The sequence below is a fragment of the Lynx canadensis genome, chromosome B1 (genome assembly GCF_007474595.2).
Source record: "Lynx canadensis isolate LIC74 chromosome B1, mLynCan4.pri.v2, whole genome shotgun sequence".
Lineage (NCBI taxonomy): Eukaryota > Metazoa > Chordata > Mammalia > Carnivora > Felidae > Lynx > Lynx canadensis.
In genome coordinates, this window is record NC_044306.2 from 74,535,963 (window position 1) to 74,561,115 (window position 25,153).

Sequence of the window (25,153 nt, forward strand, 5' to 3'; positions counted from 1 at the left end):
CAAACACCCAGGGTGTGCAGAAGCCAAGGAATGAGTTTAGGAGGACCACATGCACCTCAGAAACTGAGAGTCCTTCCTGTCTATATGTTCTTCTCACACTGAGGGGGGGTGGTGGTTAAAACTCCGGGCCCAGACTGCCTGGGCTCTAATCCCACCTTGCCATTTGCTAGCTGTGTGACCTTTGGCAAGTGATGTAGTCTCTCTGAGCCTCTGTTTACTCATCTGAAAACGGAGATGATAACAACGCCCACCTAACAGGGTTGCTGACAGAACTGACAGAGTAAGCATGCCCAGAGCTGTGCCTGACACAGGGCGTGCAGTGTATGTGTGGGTCCTCATGATGAATTCGCTGAGCCAGAAGTGTGGACTGGGGAGAAGCCGAGTGCCCCTTCATTCTACACTCAGCATCACTGCTCACACTTTCCAGGCCTCTCCATAGCAAAAGGCACAGAGCAGAAGAAAGGTGGAATATTACCATATTCTGGTTTCTTCAAGGTCAATCCCAGGGCAAGGCCTGCCCCCTTCTTTTGCCTTCTTTGTCTGCCCTTCACTCTACCCCAAGGCAGGGAGCCTGGGTGGCTCAGTTGGTAAAGGTAAGGCGTCTGACTTTGGCTCAGGTCATGATCTCACAGGGTCATGGGTTCTAACCCTGTATCTGGCCTGCCTTGGATCCTCTGTCTCCCTCTCTCTGCCCCTCCCCCACTCACGCCTGCACATGTGTGCATGGATGCACTCTCTCTCTCTCTCCCCAAAACAAAATAAAACATTTTTTAAAAAGTTAAAAACAAAACAAAACAAAAACCATGGCTGTTACCTCTACTGCCCTTCTCCAGCGTCAGGCCATTCTGGGCCTGGCTTCCTGATCTTCTGCCTCAGAGGCCATTAGTTGTTTTATTAGGTCCCTATGACATTTTGAAAATATTTGGAATAGTTGCCTGCATTTATACATTTACCAGGAGCACTCACATTAAAGGCTGGATGCTTAGCTTTTTTTTTTTTTTTTGAAAAATTAGAATATCTGGCAACATTGGGCCCCAGGTGGGAACATTTGATTTTGGCTGAGTGACAGCCCCAGTGAGCCCCATGGCCCTCCCTACTGCCTTACACGAGGTGCCATCCACAGAGGACGGGTGTGCCCATGCAGTGGCACAAGGGAACACTGAAATACAGCCAGGCTCTGCTCATCAAGCCGTGGCCCTGATGCAGGCATGCACCTCCCAGGAGAAGGGTCCCCATTTCTTAAATGACACAGAGATGCTGTATAGGCTTAAGGTGGTCCTGTTCTGTCACCTAATTTGCTCAGGGTATTTGAATTAGCAGTTGCCATTTAGGTGGGAGGTCCCTACTTTACAACGCCATTCTGTCCTGTTTCTCTGCCCATCTTTGCAATTTGAGCCTCTGCAAAGTCTGTATATGCTTTAAGGTCCTGTGAGGAAGCACCTGAAGACGATTCCTTTGTGGAGAAAGTATTCGTGATGAGCACAGGTTGGCACTTCTATGGCACCTGTGCCACCAATCCCGCCTCCCGCACCTGCACAGCCACTACCATTCATTCCCAGGGCAGGTGCCTGGATGAGAGGGCAGAGGGTAGTGCAGAGGGGCCGCGCAGCAGGGGGGCGGGGCAGGGCGGGACGGCAGTGCCTCCTTGTACCTTCTGAGGATGGCCACACTGAAGGCCCTTGAGATGTTTGCAGCCTCTGGAATGTCTTCCCAATTGCATATGTCTGACCCTCATCTGTTTTTCTCAGTGATTTGCCAATAAAAAGCCTTAAAAGCCAAAGGAGTTCAATGCAGACTTGTGGAAGCAAACAGAAAATAAATGAACTTCAAAGGCTGCCCGCCTTGGCAGATGACTTTAGGGAGTCGGGAAAGCCCAAGGGCTGGTGGGAACAATTCTGACAAGGAAGGGAAACCGGGCCAAACTCCAGGCCTCCGGGACAGCAGGAAGAGAAGCAGGGTCCCCGAGGAGGACCTCGGGGCAGACCCAGCAGGAGGTCGGCTGGCTGCTGAAGACACTGCCTCTTTCTCCAGCAGTAGCACCTTCATATTTCTCTGCTTGGAATTTTATTTCTGAGAAGCTCCCTTTTTCCTTGACTGGTTTCTTTTTTTAGAAGCTCAGATACTGAAATCTGCTATTCTCAAGTCGGCAAGTCGGCAGTTTCTTTTTTTTTTTTTTTTTTAATTTTTTTTTTCAACGTTTATTTATTTTTGGGACAGAGAGAGACAGAGCATGAACGGGGGAGGGGCAGAGAGAGAGGGAGACACAGAATCGGAAACAGGCTCCAGGCTCTGAGCCATCAGCCCAGAGCCCGACGCGGGGCTCGAACTCACGGACCGCGAGATCGTGACCTGGCTGAAGTCGGACGCTTAACCGACTGCGCCACCCAGGCGCCCCGACAAGTCGGCAGTTTCTAACCAACATACCAAACATCTTATAGATTCCCCCCACGAGGGCTGTACTGTTATTTATTCTTGGGGCACACGTGAAATCAAGGGTCCCACCCCAAACCTGCCAGGGTCGCCAACGCTCTTCTCCTTTGGCCCAAATTAGATGCAGACCAGAGCTCTCTCCACCACCTCTGGGAGTCCTTTTTACCAAGGCCTTCACGTTCAGATGAGAATTGCTTTAACTGGGACTCTGTGAATTGGAGGGAAAAGGGGATATTGGGACATGATTTGCAAGCAGCTTGAGGTGGCAGGCATACTCAAGTCTCTTTTACTGTTCAGTTTCAGGTTTAGGGTTTTGTACCTTCCTTTCAAAGACAGAACTGCAAACCCAGTTATCAGATTTCTGCCCAGGACTGAATGCTCACTGATGGGCTGCCAGGGATGGGGAGGCGGAGGAACAGCAGGGCTGAGGTGAGCAGGGAGACGGGGTTAGACGCATAGTGAGGAAGCGGTGGCTGTTTCTCACCACCCACCCCTTCTCAGAGAGTGGCAAAGAGGGGACGCCTTTTAACTTCCCACCTGTCGTTTGCCCAGATAAGGATAAAGCCTGCAGCATGAGTCACTGCCTATTCTAGAAAATCGTTTCAAGGAAAAAAAATTAAGGAGAAAAAGTGTTTTCTTGATTTATTTTTAATGTGTCAGAATACAGGTGGAAGAAAAATACTTAAAGGAGAAACACAAAAGGCAATGCAGGTCTGAGATGTCCATTATACTTGGTGAATGGGCACGATTATTACCAAAAGCAGTTCAGCCAAGTTTTGCAGTTCTGAGTTCCTGTTTCCGATGGCCTGGACCCTGGCTCCCATGTGAAGCCATTCTAGAACAGAAAAAGGAGCACACTCTAATTCTTCATGTGCTATGGACTGAATGCTTGTATTCCCCCCAAATCCATATGTTGAAACCCTACTCCCCATATGGGTAGGAGGTGGGGCATTTGGGAGGTGATTAGGATTGACTGAGGTCATAAGGGTGAACCCTCACGAATGCCATCAGTGCCTTTAGAGTCCTCCTGTCTCTGTTCTCTGCCACCTAAGGACACAAGGAGAAACAGGCATACCTAACCTTTTCTGATACACAAGTTTGTGTTGGTCGATAAACACACAAGCTTGTAGGGAACACATACACATGACATGTCCCAGGTTAAAACAAGTTGTACATCTTTTGGGTGCAGCCACCACATTCTCACAATATGACCTCTATTTGCTATGGGCAGGACTAACTTTCTTTGTAGGGAGAAAGGAAATGCCAGCACAGACAGAAGCAAAAATGAGGGGAGAGCAGCCTGGAGCCAAAGAGCACCCTTCTTTTTTTTTTTTTTTAACGTTTATTTTTGAGAGAGAGAGAGAGAGAGAGAGAGACAGAGTGTGAGTTGGGGGAGGGGCAGAGAGAGGGGGAGACACAGAATCCGAAGCAGGGTCCAGGCTCCGAGCTGTCAGCACAGAGCCCATTGCAGGGCTTGAACTCGCAAACCCTGAGATCATGACCTGAGCTGAAGTTGGACGCTTAACCGACTGAGCCACCCAGGTGCCCCAAAAGAGCAACCTTCTGAAAGGATGCTTGAGCATTTGGGGAGCACTGATTTGCAAGTGTTTACACCCTTCCCATTCCGCGGCCTGTTCACTGAAACCTGCAGCTCAGAAATGGGTTTTGGGGGCGCTTGCTGGCTTGTTGTGTAGAGCATGTGACTCTTGATCTCGGGAGTCAGGAGTTCAAGCCCCACATTGGGTATAGAGCTTACTTAAGAAGGAGAAGGAGAAGAGGAGGAGGAAGAAGGAGAAGGAGAAGGAGAAGAGGGAGAAGAAAAAGAAGAGGAAGAAGAAATGGGTTTTGTAGGGGGAATGTGGGATTTAGTGGAAAGGTCTTGGGACCGAGTTCAAACCTGGGTTCCCTGGCTCCGTCCATCCTTTACCATCTTACCTGTTACTTTACCTATATAAAAAGCACAGCGAAATCCAACACTTTCATAGTGATTTCAGTGTGCCCCACCCTGTTCTAAGCACTTTATGTCACTGAACCATTTGATGCTCACAACAACGCTCTGAAGTCACACTACAATACTCCTTGTAGGAGACTGAATGACAGTCCCCAAAGATACCCAAGGGTATCTGAATCACACTCTCCAAAGGTATCGCATTCTATTCTGGCAATCTGTACATGTTACTTCATATGGAAAAGAGAGTCTTTGGAGATGTGGTTAAGGATTTCAAGGTAGGGAGATTTTCCTGAATTATCTGGGGGAGTCCTAAATGCCATCACATGTCCTTAGAAGAGAAAGGCAGAGAGAGACTACAGACACACAGAGAGGCGAATGCATGGTGGCCGCAGAGCCAGGATTGGGGCGATGTAGCCATAAGCCAAGGAATACTGGCAGGCATCCAAAGCTGGAAGAGGCAAGGACAGATTCTCCTCTAGAGCCTCTGGAGGGATACTGATGTCAGGCTTTGGTGTCCAGGATAGTGGAAGTGTTGTTTTAAGCCACCAAGTGTATGGTAATTTGTTACACACGTTGCACATTTGTTACAGCAGCCACAGGAAACTGTAAGTATACCTCCATTCTACAGATGAGGAAACTGAGGCATAAAGAGATTATGTAACCTGCTGGGGTCTCCCAGCTGATAAATAGCAGAGTCACATTTGAAGCCAGATGGGGGTGTCTCTGGGCTCTGAATACATCTGTCTGCTGCTGAGAGGACACAGTAACCCACTGGAGGCCAAGACCCCACTGTCGCACACAATGTGAGCAGCTTTGCCCCAGAGACAGAAGAGTCATTCAGTGCCCACCTTGGCTCTGTGTTCACTGCAGTTCCTCACCATCCCCCCGCACCGGTGTCTCTGCAGTTGCTACAGGACAGGTGAGCTGCAGAACGTCCCCCTGTTGACTGCTTGCTGGTCACTCCCTGGATGGTTCCCTTCCCCAACAGACCAGTGCTGCAGCATGGTGCCCTCAGGAGGGCTACAGCTCCCTAGCTGAAGCACCTGGAACTCTCTGGTGGGTTCTGACCTGGGCTGAAATGCCACAGACGGTCAGATTTATACATGATCCTGTAAAGAAAAAGCGAAAACAGATGTCAGAATTCGGCTCTTTCTTCCTTTTTTTTTTTAATGTTTGTTTATTTTGAGAGAGAGAGATAGAGAGCAAGTGGGGGAGGGGCAGAGAGAGGGAGACAGGGAATCCCAAGCAGGCTCCACGCTGTCAGCGCAGAGCCTGATGCAGGGCTCGATCTCACAAACTGAGAGATTGTGACCTGAGCTGAAACAGGGTCAGAGGCTTAACCGACTGAGCCACCCGGAAACCGATGGTCTCTCCTTCAATAAAAACATGAATACAAAGCTATCAAGGTCAGGTAGGAAGCAAATGCGTGGGGTGGGGGCTAGTTTCCTGTACCGGTAGGAGCTGGTGAGAGTCATAGGCCTTTGCCTTCTGCTAACACAGGCTCAACCTTCTTCCCTAGATAAGCAGGGAAAATTGTGCCACTCAAAAAATGATGTCTGGAAGAATCCTTCATGCATTTGTCCCCTTGGCTAATTCCTTATGGCAGAAACTCCCGATATCTTTTTCCCCCTTCACGCCTCCCGCTAGAGGTCCTGGTTGTGACTGGACACATGGCTGCCCAGAAGAAAGAAAGATCACATTTCTCACCTCTCTTGCAACTAGTTGTGTCTGACCAAGTTCTGGCTGATGGGATACAGGTAGAAATGTTGTGTGAGACTTCAAGGTGCAACCTTAAAGGGTAGAACATGGCCTTCTTCCCCCTTGCCTCTTTCTGACTGCCTAAAATCCAGGTGCAATGGTTGGCCTCGCCCGGCCACCTTGAGGCAATGGGGTAGAAGCCTCATGCTGAGCATCATGGAGAAGCAAGAGAAAAGAAGTCTAGGTCCCTGAGACACCCTCTTAGGCACAGACTGCCTACCATGGTCTTCCTTCACATGAGACCACTGCTATTTTGGGTTTTAGCCCAAACTGACGGGCCGTTTTCCCACAACTGTAGTCACCCTTATTTGAATGTCAGTCACCACAGTGACCTTAAGTGACAAGACAGTCTTTGCCTCCAAACCCAGCTCAGTCAGCCAGCTCTGTTATTCCCACATAGAGTTAAAGAAAGCCAAGAGAGGGAATATATAGGGGGGAATGTTCTGGATCTGCCTTAAACAACGGTGAAGCTGAACCACAAAAGCTAGTCTTTCTTTTCCTTTTTTTTTAAGTTTATTTATTTGAAAGAGAGATAGAGCAAGTGAGTGAGAGGCAGAGAGAGAGGGAGACAGAATCCCAAGCAGGTTCCACACTGTCAAGACGGAGCTCGACACGGGGCTCAAACTCACAAAACCGCGAGATCATGACCTGAGCCGAAACCAAGAGTCAGATGCTTAACCGACTGAGCCACCCAGGCACCCCAAAAGCTATTCTTAAATAACATTAAAGCCATGCCGTTATGCTTCTGTCGCCCACTTGTTGAGTTACTTGAACTGCCTGTACACAGTTTCAATTTCAAGAGAGGAAAGGATGTATTCAAATCACATGCGATGGCCGCTTTGTGGTATGAGTTACATGTCTGTACTTGTCTTGTGTCCCAGCGTCTTATGTTCCCAACTACAGGGCAAATGTACAAGGACCACATCTAATGCGTGTTTATCTTCTCTCTGGAGCCAGTTACGTGGGCTGCTTCTTACAAATGGGCTTACTGGGATTACACAGGTAAGCCTTTGTCAAAATTGCTTTAGATAGGTCAACCATCTGCACACTTATGTATGTCTCAGTTGGTTTCCTAGCATTTTTTGCCTTCTCCTAGTTTACTCAAAGAAATTCCTCATAATCTTTTCTTTAAAATTTTTTTAATGTTTATTTCTGAGGCAGAGAGAGACAGAGCATGAGTGGGGGAGGGTCAGAGAGAGAGGGAGACACAGAATCAGAAGCAGGCTCCAGGCTCTGAGCTGGCAGCAGAGCCCGATGCAGGGCTCAAACTCACAAACCGTGAGATCATGATGTGAGCCGAAGTCGGTCGCTCAACCGACTGAGCCACCCAGGCGCGCCAAGAAATTCCTCATAATCTTTAACGTTTCTCCTTGCAGTAATATTCCATGGCTTTCTTCTTTGTTTGAGAATTAGATGCAAATAAGTATTGATTTGCAAATTCTAACTCAGCAGCTGAATGCTTCAGGCAGAGGTGTCCATGTTCCTTTGCCTTTCTCTATGTGGACTCCTTCAGGAAAATAATTTCGTTCTTTGAAAATGCAAGAAATTCTCATTTCGAAGTCACCAGTATTGTAATTGCTTTTTTATTATGATTATCGTGAACAACTTTTGTTGGAATTCTGTTCAAATAGCAATCTACTTACATAAACACAGTTTAACAAATGTGTTTTGTACTTATATGCTATTTTACAGTGTTGCTTCAATGATTTTACATTTTTATTATATTTACTGCAAGGACATTTACTAATGCATTAAGCTATTTCATTGTCAGTTAGGTTTTTAAAAAACATGTCCTGTCAGAATCCTCAGCACTATGCTTTAATCTTACTATTTACAACCAGAATGAAAATTAAATCGGTGCTTTCAAAACAAACCTTTCAGCTTCAAAGGTCAGCTAATGTTAACCTAATCTCATAGTTCATAGAGATGGGAAGCTTCCTGAACATGGACTGTGGATAGCTCCAAAACTCTCCACCTGAGACTTTTCGTGCTATTTGGGAAGAAGCTCCCAGAGAAAATGCCTACCAGCAACACTCATTCCAAAATGGTTCCTTTCTAGAAATGGGACCAACACCCAATCTCCAGAGTACAGGTATAAACCTAGGGAGTTGACACAGAGCCAGTCAATGGTAAGTCAGGAAAGCTTGTGGAGTCAGTCTATGGAACATGTTTTAATTTTAGTTGTTCCACACCAACAAGAAGAATTTTGAAAGAAAGTAATCAAAACCAAACAGCCAGGATCCCCTTTGCCTCACTTAAGGCAGTGATCTGCATTGCTGGCCACCCTAAAAAGAGTCCAAGCAGAGACATACATAATACCCTTGACCTGAGATCTTGAGGGCACTGGCCCTTCTCAGTGCTGCTTCTAAGTTTCAGCCCAGCAAGAGTTTCCAGGGGACTTAACTCTTGCCAAGAATAAGCCTTCAAGGTCATGTCATATCTCTCTGATATCAAGTAGAAATTTGTGTATAAAGTAGACAGTTGAGACCCCGTGTTCTGTAAAGAATAGATATTTATCTAAAGGGTTTTCTGCCCTGTCCATGTTGAATTTACCTGAAACAGGTATCAAAATCCACAGAGTAATCTTGTGTAAGCAGAAAACCAGAATTACGTAAGGAAGAAACCGAAGCTGATGTTCTTGGATGCCATGTCTCTTTGTCCTCTCCTTCTACACTGTCACCCCTTATTCTTCATCTCTTACTACCACTGGCTAAGGTCAGGGTTTGCCATCAGTCAATCGGTTTACTGTGAAAACCTGCTACGCCCATTTCTCAGCCTTCCTTCAGCTTCCACACTATACAACCGTGGTTGTTTTTTACCAATGGTGTACTCTCACAGGAAGTCCTATTGCCTTCAGAATAAAATTTAAATCCTTGGGGAACTTGGGTGGCTCAGTTGGTTAAGTGTCCAACTCTTGATTTCAGTTCAGGTCATGATCTCCCAGTTTGTGAGTTTGAGCCCTACATCAGGCTCCACACAGACAGTGGGGACAGTGTGGTGCCGTCTCCCTCTCTCTCTCCCTCTCTGTCTCTCTCTTATTCTGTCTCTCAAAAATAAATAAATAAACATCTGTAGGCCTTTCCACACACTCTTTGCCCCAGTCTTCCAGAGTCGGCCCCAAACTCATCTCGCTGTTTTATGCCTTTGCACAAGACCTCCCGTCTGCCGGGTGTGTCGACTGTCCCATCTCTCTCTTCATCTGTTAATCTCTTGGTCCCATACTCATTTCCTAAGAGTCAACTCAGGAAGCCTCCCCTAACTTTTCAGTGCCCTCCTCTTGGCCCCCTTTGTGTCCTGGGCACATCTCTGTCAGGGAGGCTATCTTGTTGTGTGGCACGTGTGAACCGCTGTGAAAGGGCGGGCCTACGCCGGCCGACTCCATCTTGTTCTGTGTCCTTCACCTTGATCACGCCTCCTCCCCTTGAGTAACCTCCCGCTCACCCGTTCAAACTTCCCCATCAAAACACGCCTGGGGACCTGCGTAACAGGACTCCAACCCTTCCCCAGCCAATCGGCTGAGGCCACAGCCATTACCTCACCAACTGCCCCTAGACCCCTATAAAACCTTTGTGCTTTTGAAACTTGCTCTCTCTCCCCGGTGGTATCTCACCGCTGCATCAGACTCGGCTCCCTAGTGGTCTTTGGGGAACACGAATTCTGAGCATAACAGCTGTACGTCATGAGCACCAGTGTAAGGTAGACTGTAAGATCCCTATAGACCAGCTGTGCGTTATTCGTCAGTGCTTGGCACAGTGTCTGACACAAACTATATGCCCAATAAATACTAATTAATTACATGAGTGGATCCATGGTCATATAGAAATAGAGTGAAGGAACCATAGCTAAGGTGCCTACTGCAAATCAAGACAAAATGGAGCCTTCCTACCCTTTTCCTTCTCAGTGAGTCTCCCACTTCACCCTCTGTGTCTACCTTTTCTTCCTTGACTCTTAGGCACCAGCATCGTGAGCAGGTGCCTGAGAACATACTGAAGTTGGGGGAAGGTGAGGAATGTTCTAGAATGGTGCATTTGTTTTTCTACCTATTTCCAGATAAGCTCCTACTATTCCCATTCATATTGGATATTAGCTAAGAGCCACAACAAAAATTTGGAGGCTAGGGAAAAGGCTTGGAAAGGAAGGGAGGGAAAACCACTAGTGCTAGTGAAAAGACAGCCCCATAAGATGAAGTTATAAAGAACCTCTTCAAATTGAGAGAGATGCAGTTAATTTATAAATAACACAACAATGTAAACTTCCACGCACACATTTACACCATTGGATGCGCACACTCTTCTCCATTGTTCTGCAGAGATTCATTTTCTGCATGAATCCCTGACCTGGGAAGCTGACATCTCTGGGTTGCATCACCCAGGCTCCTTGCCCCCTGGCTCTGGCTTAGGACAGACCCATGGGAGGCACCATTAGTAGATCAGAAAGAAGGAATAGAAAGAGGTAGAGGTATTCATTTCCTGTCTCCCTTCCTATCTGCCTGGCTTCTGGCAAAGTTCACTCGTCCTATTTTCAACAGAACTGTTAAGCCAGTCACAGACAGGATGAAGTTATCCACACTTATTTAAAGAATATCGTATCAGTAGCATTAAGTTAGTGAGCTTTGTAAATGCCATTGCCACAAGAACAGAGAAAGCCAGAGACATTTTAGCTGCATAGTGTTTGGGGCCATAGTGGACAGTTTCTCCTCCTGTGTCTCTCTTCTGGGACAAGGGCCACTCCTGCCCACATGTGCTCAGGCCCTTATACCTTCACTCATGTAACAAATATTGATAGAGTACCCAAGACATTTAATCTGTGATAATGAACTTAAGCCATGATGGCGTCCAAAAGTCACTTCCACTCTCCCTTTGCTCAGTGACCAAAGTCAAATGTTCTATCTGAAAGCCAAATTATCTGCTTCTGCTTTCTCCAATGGTCTTTGAGATTCTTCTTTTCCTACTTCCAGGTCAAAATGAGATATTTGGCGACTGTTTTCCATTGTAGGGGGAAGATATAAATACAGAATATTACCGTAAGAGAAAGTGTTCTAGAGATGTATCTCTTATTGAGGTCAGACACAGTGCTAAGCACTTCCACATGCATTGCTTAATTCACTCTTTAAAGCCCTTGAGGTAGTGAGCATTATTCTCTGTTTCATAGATAAGAAAACTGATTGCTGAGAAGTTACAAAACTTGCCCAAGGTTACACTGGCTCCCAACTGCCAAGTCTGGATTCAGACACAGAGACGCCAGAATGCTTGCTCTTAATGACAACACTCTAGCACTGTGAGAACTCAGACAAGCTGGTCATGCTCTCTATGCCTGAATTTTCTCCACTGAAAAATAAGAGGGCAAGATTAAATCATTGAAAAAAGTCCCTCTTGCTCTAAAGCTGTGTTCTGCTCAGGAGGCTGCTTTATTTCTATTAACCACCAGGTGGTGCACAGCCAACCCAGCGATCCGATTGCCAAGATCTACCTGGCCCCTCCGCCTTCCTACCTCGGTCTGGGAATGGAGTGGAAACTTATTCCCAGTTGTGATTGGTGCAAAGCCACACTGCCTCCACGTGGCAGAACCAAGAGTTTAACCCTTTGGTCTGACTCCTATGGTGTATTTCCATCAGCTGCACTGCCGCCGTTCTTAGTTGACAAGTAAGATGTGAGAGAACTGGGGTCTCAAGCCATCATTTCCAATTAGCTCCTTTGCAGCACCTTTTTGTTTTCTGCAAGTAGTGTGTTAGAATTAACATTTAAGTAAATACTGGTAAAGAAGTAGATGCATGCCATACTAACGTGGATGTTCTTAATCAATGAAGGAGAAAGTTACTGTCAATAGCACACCCAAACCCAGTCTCTGAAATCCCTGGGAGGCCTCTGACCAGTGGCACACATTTGTATATGTGAAAACAGAATAAACTGAACTTGGTTTGCAAAGATGGAGAGACAGTTTGTGACAGGAGCCCAGCCAGGGGCTTGCTGCCATGGAAACAGATTTCAAATCCACACAAATGGTCTCTTCAGGGAGAATGAGTCACAGAAGTACGGATGGTCTGACCATGTTCTTCTCTGACAACCTCAGGCGCTGAGGAACTACAGGAATTGTCATCAGGATGTTGACTATTCCTTGATGGGGGAGAAAATGACCTCCTGGCTGGCTCAACCGTGGCCTGCTCGTCTCCATGCTCTGAGATAAACAATGGAGAACAGACATGAAGCATTGATGCCTAGGGACTTGGAAAATGAAAGGGAAAAAGACGGAGGGAGACAAGGATACTTCTTTCTTCAAGCTCTGCTTAAGGTTCATTGTGTGTGTGTGTGTGTGTGTGCACGCTAAATAATAAAACTGGCAGTGACAGCCAGATGTCAAACATTCCCAAGGAGAGAAGACACAGTCCCAGGAAGTGAACAGAGCTGTTTCATGGGAAGTATCAACCTTTTCCCTTACTGCATTATCAGCTTACACCCACTCTCCAGATTCTGAGATCTTGTAACTCAGAGCCGTCTGACCAGTTATCCTGGCTGACTGTGAAATCCTTTTGGAAGAGCAGTACAGATGTCTGCTAAAGAGAAGAAACTTGTAAAGATCACTATGCTCATTTAGAACCAAATTTTCCAATCTGGATTCCTGTTTTCTCCTTCTAGTGGAAAACAAAAACAAAAACAAAACTTGTTTCAGTCTCTAAAAGATCATTTTTTTAATTAAATTGACATGATTTATTTAGAATGTCAGTGTGGTTTGTAAAGATGGTTTCATAAGAAAAGAGTTCATCTCCCTCTAAAGCTAGGTCACACAAACACCCCAAGAGCTAGAAAATCAGCTATGAATCCAGCATCAACACGCTTGGTGGAAGCAATTAACACTGAGTCAGATCCAAATACATGTTGGGAGCTGATATGACTTTAATCGTTGCATCCCACTGTGTGAAGAAACATGCACTTATATTAGCTCTAGGTCAGTGATTGTAGCTCCCCGCATTTATGAGCTTGGAGTCTTGTCAGGCTGAACAAATGAAATCATATTTGTGGCCCCTTTGGTCTCACCATCTTCCCTGGCATGGACTATTCTTCCCATGAAATGTCAGCTCTCATCAAGAGAACAAAGGAAGCCAGGATATTAACTTGAAGAGAACTAAGACACCATCTGGTGGCCATTCACTATAAATCTTTGCCTCAGATGCAAATTCCTTGCACAAAGGAGCCTGATCTTTTGATTTGTAGGCTGCAGGGAACCAGTCTGTATTACCTGTGAAAGCCTGGGAATACCCAAACTTCCACAGCCTGACAGACCTCTTTTCAGTCTTTTTCCCCCATTTTAAAGTACCCAGGCCCAAGTTTTATAACAACATTCTAACCGTGCAGCCCAGAGGGGATGCTCCTCTTTGCGTCTTTCACAGCATGAGAAAAAGTCATTTCAGTTGTGATATTTTACCCTTTAGTTGTGAGGGTTCTTGAAAGGAAAAACTGCCTGAGAAATCCTGATTTTTTCCCTATGAATTCTCTGCAGTAAATAGAAAATTAAATTAAATTAAATTAAATTAAATTAAAAAGGCCTATCAGGCTTGCCTTCTCATCTAAAACTTCCTTCACTGACTAAAGACCATTTTTCCAAGACTAATGCATTACAAACTTAACCGTCCCCATATCCAACCTCCTGCCTTGGGATCCCTGACCACAAACTGGCCTTTGTCCTCTTTTGTAGATGGCAATGACTAAAGTGACCTCAACTTGACACTTTCTGATTGGTAACCACAGAACAAAGATATCCCTGAGGAAAATCCTCAAGCAAAATTCTTCATCAGGCTCCCTTACTCCCACTTAGCTGGTGGGGCCCATCCTTTCTCTGACCACTTCTCTCCCTAACTCCACAATAGCCCATCCCGACCAATATGGGAAGTTTGTGTCCCAATTATAAGAAGCCTTTCTTGCTAAAGTAAAATACTCTCTGAGGTTATCTTCATTTTCAACGTTTATTTATTTTTGGGACAGAGAGAGAGCATGAACGGGGGAGGGGCAGAGAGAGAGGGAGACACAGAATCGGAAACAGGCTCCAGGCTCTGAGCCATCAGCCCAGAGCCTGACGCGGGGCTCGAACTCACGGACCGCGAGATCGTGACCTGGCTGAAGTCGGACGCTTAACCGACTGTGCCACCCAGGCGCCCCTGAGGTTATCTTCATTTTAAAGGTGGTTCCACAAAACCTACATGAACGAGCCAAAGAATAGAATTTCTAATAGTATAATGGCAGGGGGGCGGGCAGTTGATTATGTTATGGCTATGCACAGTAGACCTTGCCTGAAGCCCCTCCAACTATAGGAAGCCCCTTTTTTGCCTACTGGTAAGGCTGCCCTTCCAGAAAGGATCTCAAAGACCCTGAACTCTATGTCGTAAAAATGAACATCCTTCTCCCCAGTGTCAGCACCCCAGTGCCCATGGCTCTCGCCTGGATGAGACAAGTACCTTTACCTCTTCTTTCTCCTACTGTGGTTGGTAGAACTGTGTTCAGACTTGCCTGTTCTGAAATAAATAGCTGGGCACTTCTCAGAAACGGGTACTTCACGTTAATTAGCAGGAAGAAGATGAAACAGGAACCCAACTCAGAAGGAGCCATTCACCTCACAGATCAGGAGTAACAAGTTGGGGGGAGGGGGCAGGAGGCCAGGGTGTGGAGGAAGGAAGGGGGTGCAATCAGGCAAGTAGAAGTTTTCTCTGGCACAAATTGGTTTGTTTTTCCTTGTCCGGGACTAGAAAAGGTTGAAAGGAGGGCGAGTCTTTTATCAATCACTTTCCTGGGCCATTTAGGTAGTCACGAATGCATCCCCAATTGCAAAGGCCAAAGGCCGGAACAATCTTGTCAGTTCACTCGTTTCAAGATGCCTGAAGCACCTGGACTTCAGGTAACTGGGGTGAGTACCACATGTGATTTTGCTCCTCTTACCTGATCTACTGAGTGCCCAAGTACAGATGTCCTTGCTGCCACTTGCTCATCTACCACTCTCAGCTGGGACGCAGAGATGCCAGCGACGAGAGGCTCAGAGTTGAGTGGAGGGGAACTGGAAGGGGAAGACCATGACAAGGGGGCCTTTCACAACCCCTCCTAGCCTTCAGCAGCCAATGGCCCTGAGATCTTGGGGAAAACAAAGCCTAGGCTTCTGATCTCATGACTTCTCAGATTTCAAGAACTCCTCATTAGCCATGGACGTGAGAGTTTGTCAGAAGTACTCAGCCACTAGAAAGTTTGACAGAAAAATCATAAGGTGTTACTGCCAAGGCACTACTTTAAGAGCAGAGACACAACTGGTTGAGAGGTCAAGGGAACCACCATGTTGTGAATTGAATGATGTTCTCTCTCAAATAATACATATATAGGACTTCTTAATTCCATGGTACCCCAGAATGTGACCTTGTTTGGAGATGGGGTAATCAAGTTAAAATGAGGTCAACAAGGTGGGCCCTAATCCTATATGATCGATGTCCTTCTACCAAGGGGAGATTTGCACATACAGATACACACAGGGAGAATACCACACCAAGGAGCGAGGCCTGGAACAGATTCTCCCTCAGAACCCCGAGAAGGAATCAACCTTTCTGACTCCTTGATTTCGGACTTTCAGCCTCCAGAACTGGGACACAGTAAATTTCTGTTGTGTAAGCCGCCTAGTCTGTGGTACTTTGTTATTGCAGCCCTAGGAAGTGAATACACAGGGTCTATCCGTGGGTCCTCTCTGGATGGCCATGTGTGAAGGGAGGTTTCTCCACCACTCTGGGTAGTTAGAAGTTTGGCTGGATGCATTCCAGAATCCCTTCCAGCCCAAGTCTCTGATTCTCTGGCCTCTGGGCCTACAAGAACAAGGGGGACATCTGTCCCACTCAGCACCCTAAGAGGTTAACGGGCTGACCCTGATTTTGTGCACCACGTTCAATCATCCAGTTCCAAAGACATTAGTTGTCTAGAGCGGCTGTGCCCAGAGATAGGGGTGAGGCAGGAAATTGTTGCTGGGTTCTAAAGCACTATTTTAAATACTATATGTATACTCAGGAATTTGAAGCACATTTAAAAAGTAAGTTGGTAAACAGGCTAAAGAGTATTTCTCCCTTCCCCATAAGCCCTGATTCTCCTCTGGCCATGCTTGTCTTGAAGTTCAGAGCATGGTATTCTTACGTGTTGTTATTGGATGGTAGTAATGAAGAAGCCCACGCCTTTGAACCCACCTTGCTAACCACAGTCTCTCTTCCTGCCTCTTTCCCACAGCCTCTACCATCAATCTGGTTGGGTTGTGCATGGAGATATGTATGTGCTGGGTGAGCTCTAAGTGTGTTTGGATTGCAGGTGCGGGCTTGTTGGACCAGAAGGTGCAGGATCGGTGGGTGTGGTGAGGGTGGAGACCAAGGTTGGCATACGTGAGCAAGCTGGGGAACATTTTGGTGGGTCTATGGGTTCTCAAAGGTGCCTCTTTCTCCAAATACTGGTATCTTTTCTTTTGCAAGATGTTTATTAAGCCAGCCGCAGCTGTGGGAACTAGACCTGAAATTTAATAGGTCAATTCAATCGCTTGTTTGGACATTTTGGTACCAAAGGTGGTGGTGGGACCATACTAGGATGGGTTTAATTGCAAGGCACCCCAAGCCCTTCTCCTTTAGAGGCCTCCTGGTGTGTGACATCGCTCATATTGGAGCAGTGAACTCAGAAAAGAGATCCTGGGCCACAGCAAGGACCATGCCTGGGGCTGACCTAATGTAACTTCTCACTGGTGGCTAGTGGGTGAGGGAGGGCAAAAGCCTGTAATGTGCCAGGAAAATGAGTGGGGCAGGAGTAAGGGGGAAGGAGTGAGGGCAGGCTCCTTTGAGGTTCAATCTGTGCTGAGCAACTAAAATGAGGGTGATGTAATGAATAATCTGCAGACTTCCAACTGCTATAATTCTGTGTGAATAATTCTGATAATGACCCTTTACTCAGCAAGGGTGGCATCCAGATAAGCAGATTGCTGGAGCTCTCCTGTCAGCTTATGTTCACAGCACACTCGATTGCCATCTGACATGGCGTAACATACCACCGTGACTGACATTTCCCTGTTGGGCCTGCCTAGGCTGTGGGGGAAATGATGAAACAAGACCCATCCAGGTGGGGACAGGGCCATTCCATAAAGTCTTCAGGGCTGCTCACTTCCTCTTCTCCCTGTGGCTGGGCCCCGGGGGCCGGCCCGCACTTCTCAGGCTAGAGGCAAGGTCAGATGGACAGAGGCTTTTCCTTGGGAGAAGAGATTAGATATTTTCTTTCTTGAAAGGAGCCTTGTGGGAAGGGGAGAAAGATTGTCACGACAAAGAGGCTGGGCTACGGGTTTTTTGCGCATCTCAAAATTTGGTATCATGTGTATGTTCCACACACCGTGAAGTTTTGTGTTAGCTCTCCCGACATCCCTTTGCTCCCTTTGGTAAGCGTGCTCCTAAGGGCTCTTTGGGAAGCTGCCCCTCCCTACATTCTCAACCCAAGTGGTCTAAGAGGAACTTCACCCCTACTTCCAACCCTGGAAGGGAACACACAGCCGGGGCCTGGCCAATGAGAGGACTGCCCCTCCCAGGCGCAGGGATTGGTTCAGGCGCTGGCCAGTCAAGGACACTCCTGAGATTTTTGTCGCAATCATTGGGAAACAGGTGCTCTATTTCTGCTGGAGTTTCTAAACTAATAGGATTATTCTAGCACGGACAGGAAGCACCTCTGCCAACTTGGGAGAAGAGACCGACCAAGAATAAAGCCAACAGAGAATAAAGCCAAGCAGAGAGAGGCTTTGCGTAGAGGGTGGGAGAAGATATTGATTGGTTTCTGAGATCCATTCAAGCATCTAGAATTGGCTTTGTTTGAAACTGACCCCATAAATTTTCAGACATATGAAGCAATAAATTCTCAACCTCTGTTTCTGTCTCCCCCCCGCCCCGATTTTGTGTTGGGTTTCCTTCATTTGCAGTGGACAGAATCATGAACAATACACAAAGCCTGTCACCTCCAAAGGCCCAGCATGCAGAGTCCACTGTGGCCTCTCACAGGCACAGCTCTGCTGTCTAAGATGGTGAGGGAATGGGCCACATCTCACAGAGGGGCCAGTGGATCTGAATTTGTACTCACAATCTCCCCACAATGCCCCTACTCATTTCTTTTTCTCTTCCTTTTTTTAATCCCACTATTATATTTATTTCTCTTCTTTCTTTTGCTCTTGTCTCTCTCTTGATTTTACCTAGATTTTTTAAAATGCCAAACATTTTGCATTGCCAGAGGGCAGGTACTCAGAAAACGATGGGGCATAAGGACACAGGAGCAGCTGGAAAAGGCCTCTGCTGGTCAATTATGGAACAATTTGAGCACTAAAATAATGGAGGGCAGTAATGAATTATAGACTATTAAAAACATGGGAATCTATGAATCCATGCCAATAATAAATAATGGAATGAACAAACGCACAAATAAATAAATAAGTAGAGAAGGAAAAGCTTTTGCTTACAACACAATATTGAGTGCCAGCCAATAAATCACCGACAAAAGAGATCATTGAAAATATCTGAAAATTTTTCATGTTGAAAAATCATCATTTTAAAGCCATCATAGTAAAAGTTTATATAGACAAGGGTGGATCAATGGATTCCAATGTTAGGGGAAATTTTAATAAAGAGCAGGATATTTTCATAGTCTCAAAGTGTCTCCCTGCAGAGTGCTCATCAGTTGCAGGGTGAAGCAGGGTAACTGTCCAGTGGAGAGATAAGATCATGTCTAGATCAAAATCCACATCAGCAATGCAGAATGGGCGAACATTATGTGCCTCCAGATAGGACACCCTCACAAGAACACATGACTTTGGTGATATTCTGGCATAACTAAAATCTAACCATAAGAAGCCATTCAACAATCCCAAATGATGGGGAATTTCTCTCTCTCTCTCTCTCTCTCTCTCTCTGTCTCTCTCTGTCTCCCCCTCTCTTTAGTTAATTTTACTGTGGTAAAAAAAACCCACATAACATAAAATTTATCGTCTGAACCATGTTTAAGCTTACAGTACAGTAGTGTTAACTATATGCACCCTGTTGTGCAACAGACCTCTAGAACTTTTTCATCTTGCAAAATTGAAATTCTATATCCATGGAACAACTCTCCTTTTCCCTCTCCTCCAGAGTGCTTGGCAGCCACCATTCTACTGGATGTTTCTTTTTTTTTTTCTTTTCTTTTTTTCTTAAAAATTTTTTTTTAATGTTTATTTATTTTTGAGAGAGAAAGAGGGAGACAGAGCACCAGTGGGGGAGGAGCAGAGAGAGAGACACACAGAATCTGAAGCAGGCTCCAGGCTCTGAGCTGTCAGCACAGAGCCTGACGCAGGGCTCGAACTCACAAACAGTGAGATCATGACCCGAGCCAGAGCTGGATGCTCAACTGACTGAGCCACCCAGGCGCCCCTCTACTGGGTGTTTCTAAGAGGTTGGCAACTTTACGTGCTTTATATAAATAGAATAATGCACCATTTGTTTTTTTATAACTGGCTTATTTCAGCTAGCATAATGTCCTCAGAGTTCATCCATTTGTAGCCTATGTCAGAATTTCCTTCCTTTTTTAAGGCTGAGTAATATTCCATTCTATCTATATGTAGAAACCGCATTTTCTTTATCCATTAATCTGTTGATGGACATTTACGTTGCTTCAACCTCTTGGTCATTGTGAATAATGCTACTATGAGCATGGGTGTGCAAATATTTCAAGATCTTCCCTTCTATTCTTTTATGTACCCAGAAGTGGGATAGCTGGATCATATGGTAAATTATATTTTTAATATTTGGAGGAAACTCCATACTGTTTTCCATAGTGGTTGCACCAATTTACATTCCCACCAACAGTGCACGAGATCTTTTTTCTCCATATTTTTGCCATAATTTGTTATCCTCTATTTTTCTGATACAGGCCATTCTGGTGGCGTGAGGTGATTTTGATTTGTATCTTCCTAATGATTAATGTTGTTGGGCATCTTTTTATAAGCTTTCTGGCCATTTGTGTATCTTTCTTGGAGAAATGTCTGTTCAAGCCCTTTGTCCATTTTTGACCAGATTGTTCGTTGTTGTTGAATTGTAGGAGTTCTTTATATATTCTGGTTATTAACCCCTTATCAAGCATATGGTCTGCAAAAATTTTCTCTCTTTCCATATATTGCCTTTCACTCTGTTGGTGGTTTCCTTTGCTGTACAGAAGTTTTTAAGTTTGATGTAGTCTCACTTGTCTATTTTTTTCCTTTTGTTGCCTTTACTTTTGGTATATCCAAAATATAATTGCCAAAGCGAAAGCCATAAAATTTCTCCCGTATGTTTTCTTCTAAGAGTTTTATAGTTTGGGGTTTTATATTTAGGTATTTAATGCATTTTTGTTTAATTTTTTATATGGTGTAAGGTAAGCATCCAAATTTGTTCTTTTGAACAACAGTTTTCCCAACACCATTTGTTTTTAAAATTTTATTTATTTATTTATTTATTTATTTATTTATTTATTTGTTTTAGAGAGAGTGCACATATGTGTGAGTGGGGGAGATGGGCATAAGTGAGAGAGAGAGAGAGAGAGAGAGAGAGAGAGAGAGAATCTCAAGCAGGCTCCATGCTTAGCACAGAGCCTGATACAGGGCTCGATTCCACAGCCCTGGGATCATGACCTGAGTCAAAATCAAATGCTGGATGTTTAACTGAGCCATGCAGGTGCCCCTTTTTTAAAAAAGTTTTTTTTTAATTTTATTTTTATTATTTTTTATTTTTTCTTCTTTTTTTAACCATTAAATTTTTTTTTTTTTAATTTAAATCCCAGTTAGTTAGCATATAGTGCAACAATGATTTCAGGGGTAGATTCCTTAAAAAATTTTTTTTAAGTTTAGAGAGAGAGAGAGAGAGAGTGCCAACACCATTTGTTGAAGAGACTATCTCTTCTTTATTGTGTAACCTCAGTGTCTTTGTTGACAATCATTTGACTACAGACATGAGAGTGTATTTCTGGGCTCTCTGTTCTATCGGTCTGTATGTCTTTCTTTACACTATACTATACTGTTTTGATTACTGTAGCTTTGTAATATATTTTGAAATTAGAAAGTGTGAGGCCTCCAGCTTTGTTTTTCTTCCTCAAGATTGCTTGGCTATTTGAGGTCATTTGATGTTCCATATGAATAATTTAAAGATTTTTTTCATTTCTTCAAAAAATTCCACTGATATTTTTTTTTTTTTTAATTTTTTTTTTCAACGTTTATTTATTTTTGGGACAGAGAGAGACAGAGCATGAACGGGGGAGGGGCAGAGAGAGAGAGGGAGACACAGAATCGGAAACAGGCTCCAGGCTCTGAGCCATCAGCCCAGAGCCTGACGTGGGGCTCGAACTCACGGACCGCGAGATCGTGACCTGGCTGAAGTCGGACGCTTAACCGACTGCGCCACCCAGGCGCCCCAAAAAATTCCACTGATATTTTGATAGAGATTTCATTGAACCTGTAGATTGTTTTGTGTAGTATGAACATTCTAGCAATATTAATTCTTCCAGTCCATAACTGTTGGCTGCTTTTCCACTTATCTGTGTCTTCTTTAATTTCTTTAAACAAAGTTTTGTAGTTTTCAGTATACCAGTCTTGCACCTTCTTGATGAAACCTTGGTTAAGTTTAATCTTAAGTATTTTATTCTTTTTGAAGCTATCACAAATGGAATTGTTTTCTTAATTTTCTTTTCATATGATTCATTCTTAATGCATAGAAACCCAATTGATTTTTGTGTGTTGATTTTGTATCTTGCAACTTTACTGAATTCATTTATTAGTTCTAAGTTGGTGTGTGTGTGTGTGTGTGTGTGTGTGTGATCTTTAGGGCTTTCTTTCTTTCTTTCTTTCTCTTTCTTTCTTTCTTTAAGAGAGAGAGAGCACAGGAGCAGGGGAGAGGGGCAGAGGGAGGGAGAGAGAGAACCTTTTATTTTTTTTTAATGTTTACTTATCTTTGAAAGAGAGGGAGAGACAGACTGTGAGTGGGGGGGGGGAGCAGAGAGAGAGAGAGGGAGAATCCAAAGTAGTCTCCAGGCTCTGAGCTTTCAGTACAGAGCCTGGCGCAGGGCTTGAACTCACAGACTGTGAGATCATGACCTGAGCTGAAGTCGATGCTTAACTGACTGAGCCACCCAGGTGCCGAGAGAGAGAGAGAGAGAGAGAGAGAGAGAGAGAGAGAGAATCTTAAGCAGGATCCACACTTAGCATGGAGCCTGACATGGGACTCAATCCCATGACTCTGGGATCATGACCTGAGTTGAAATCAAGAGTCAGGAGCTCAACTGACTGAGCCACCCAGGCATTCCTAGGGTTTTCACTCAATGAACATTTTGTGTTTTAAAAAGGAACTTTATTCTTTGTATGTGTTGATGTGCAAAAGATAAAGAAAATTTTCAGAGTAAGGGAGACTAAAGGAACATGGCAATGACATGAAATCCTTGTCCCTAAACTGCATCTTATGTTGGGGGTGGGGGAGATGCTATAAACAACATTATTGCACCAATTAACAAAATTAGAGAACAGATGGTAGATTAGGTAAAAGAATAGTATCAATGTTTAATTTACTAAAGTGGATAACTCTACTGTAGTTACACAAGAAAACAGCATTATTCTTAGGAAGTATATGCTGAGGTATTTAGTAAGGGGACTTGATATATGTCACTTAGTCACAAATGGTTCAGAAAAACAAAATTCGAGAGCTAGAGTGAGAACAAGGGGAAGGGAGATTGAGCACAAATAAAATGAGTAAAAAGGATAAATCTGATTGTACGGTGTGTGTTGTATACTATGTACTATTCCTAATCTTATAACTTCTCTTTGGGTTTGAAATTATTTCTGAACTGTTGCTGTTGATTTTTCAGAGGCTAATGCCTGATGCATGAGATTTAAGAGAAGAGGCAAAATCAACCTTGGTGAGTACCACTGTTCTGGCCCACAGGAATGATGGTAGGAATGGAGTATGTGTGGGGAAAAAAAGAAGCATAAATAAAGATGCGGGGCTGTTGACACTTGCCTGGAGACGGTGGCTCCCACCAGCTGCACACTTTGGTAAATGACCCCTGTTGTCAAAACAGGTCCCGAGACAGGAACAGCACATGAGACATCTTTCCACATGGATTGGTAGTTTTATCAAGTGGAATTTAATCCCCCCAAATCAAGAGGATTATTTTGGGTAAGTCATTAAAATTATTAATTAAAATGTTGGTGTCGGATTGCCTTTATTCTTGTTTGTAAGATTTCTCTCGGCGTCCAGCCTGCCCCTGGCTCCCCTGTGACTCCATGCTAAATCCAGGGCCTGGGGTGTCATGCTCACTTCTGCCTGTGCCTGAGGAACCCCCTAAAGGTGGGCACAAGGTTTCAAGAGAAGAAGTATTTTAAGACATGCTTCAAGTTAAGAGAAGACTGAATATTTTTGACTGAATAGTTTTGGAGCCTCTGGTACATGCAAGGCAATTTTGGTAAGGTTATGCTCATTGTCCTCAAGCGGTTGACAATCTAAAATGACAAAGCCAGAAAACACACACAAGCTAGACCATCGTAGAAGGTGCATTTTAATAGCCCTCCACATGAGAAATATTGTCAGAAATGGAAATTAGTTGACTCATTGGTGGAAGAATCTAAGGACTCACAATATCCAGAGGGTCACCTGGGTGGCTCAGTCTGACTTTGGTTCAGGTCATGATCTCACGGTTGGTGAGTTCGAGCCCCACATCTGGTTCAGCGCTGGCAGTGCAGAACCTACTTAGGATTCGCTCGATCCCTTTCTCTCTGCCTCTTCCCTGCTCTCAATTTCTCTGTAAATAAATAAATACCTTTACAAATAAATAAATAAATAAATATCCAGAAAAGTAAAGGACTGTGTAGGCAGAGAGGGTTAAGGAGACTTTACAGAACAAAGAGGAGAGCTGAGATGGAAGGATGGGTGGAATTCGTATATAGGGAGAGTTTTCAAGAGGGGGAGTCCCTATGAGCCAGAGTGGAGACAAGAATGCTTGCATCTATTTGAAGTACAGCAAATAAGCCAGGTTGTCATAAGATGAGAGTTTGGGAAGGACAACGAGAGGTAAGCGTTTTTGAGTAGATTGAATATCCAGGCCTCTGAATACCAGCAGCTCAGGCTTTGTGGGCGATGGAGAATCAAAGAAAAGGCTTTGGAGCAGAGTCTGGGGGTAGACGACCCCTTCAGAAGCCATTGGCTATCAGAACCCTTATACTGAGCACCCACTGTGATTCCGGGACTTTCAATACATGTCTCTTATCCTCACAAAAACCTGCAAGGTGGATACAATCACCTCCACATTAGCAGGAGAGCTACAGTCCCTGGGAAGGGCAAGTACTTTGCTCGGGCCCACGCAGCTGGCGGAGGTCAGAGCTGGGGTCAGACTGCAGGGTGGAGCTCTGTCCTTGACACCACTTTTCTCTCTCTTCAGCTGTAGTAGGGACACAGAGTCATAACACCTCAACCAGGGCGATGCCAATGGATGTGGAAGGAAAAGAAAGATGTGGGGAAAACATGAAGGAAAAGGTGACAAGACAAGTTTAGAAGGTAATGGAAATGGAAGTTAAATAAAGCTTCATTTTGTTTTTCAAGCAAGAACTTCCTGTTTCTACTGTGCTATTTGGGGGGAAAAAACAACAACAACAACTAATCACGATATTGTCGCTACACATCGGACACTATTGTCCTAAAATATAGCCTAGTGTAAGATGTTATAAATATAGATAAATATGTATAGCATGGGAAAGAATCAGATACATGCTATAAGAGGGAAATACACAAATCGCTGTTGAATTTGTCCCTTGGGAGAGAGAAAATCTAAGTGATAAAAGCAAGCACTCACTGAAGAGACACTATTTGACCTGGACTCTAAGAAATGAATACAGCTTTGAATAAGAAATGAATACAGAGGGAAGAAGTGAGGGGAGGATACTCCAGATCAGGGTTTCTCAACCCTGGCTCTGCTGACATTATGAGCTGGAGTAATTCCTTGCTGTGGG

At 44.7% G+C, this 25,153-nt stretch overlaps 2 long non-coding RNA genes across 6 annotated transcripts in view; one reads left to right on the forward strand and one right to left on the reverse strand.

The window, feature by feature from the left end:
- Positions 1 to 15,142, reverse strand: part of LOC115512155 — a 31,730-nt gene extending 16,588 nt beyond the window's left edge. Inside the window, exons 1-3 of one of the 4 annotated variants that reach the window (XR_003968293.1) lie at positions 15,064 to 15,142; positions 5,230 to 5,490; positions 3,076 to 3,265 (exon numbers count right to left, since the gene is read on the reverse strand). This is a non-coding gene — a long non-coding RNA (uncharacterized LOC115512155). Of the gene's footprint in view, positions 1 to 3,075; positions 3,266 to 5,229; positions 5,491 to 11,629; positions 12,151 to 15,063 lie in introns of those variants that run through there. The other 3 variants (XR_003968291.1, XR_003968294.1, XR_003968292.1) reach the window with 3 other exon arrangements.
- On the forward strand, positions 14,887 to 24,726 carry LOC115512156. 2 transcript variants are annotated; one of them, XR_003968298.1, is made up of 3 exons: positions 14,887 to 15,031; positions 23,017 to 23,067; positions 24,586 to 24,726. It is a non-coding gene; the product is annotated as an uncharacterized LOC115512156 (long non-coding RNA). The 2 variants fall into 2 exon arrangements; XR_004343523.1 differs by lacking the exon at positions 24,586 to 24,726 and adding an exon at positions 23,230 to 23,443.
- Positions 24,727 to 25,153: the final 427 nt, after the last annotated feature.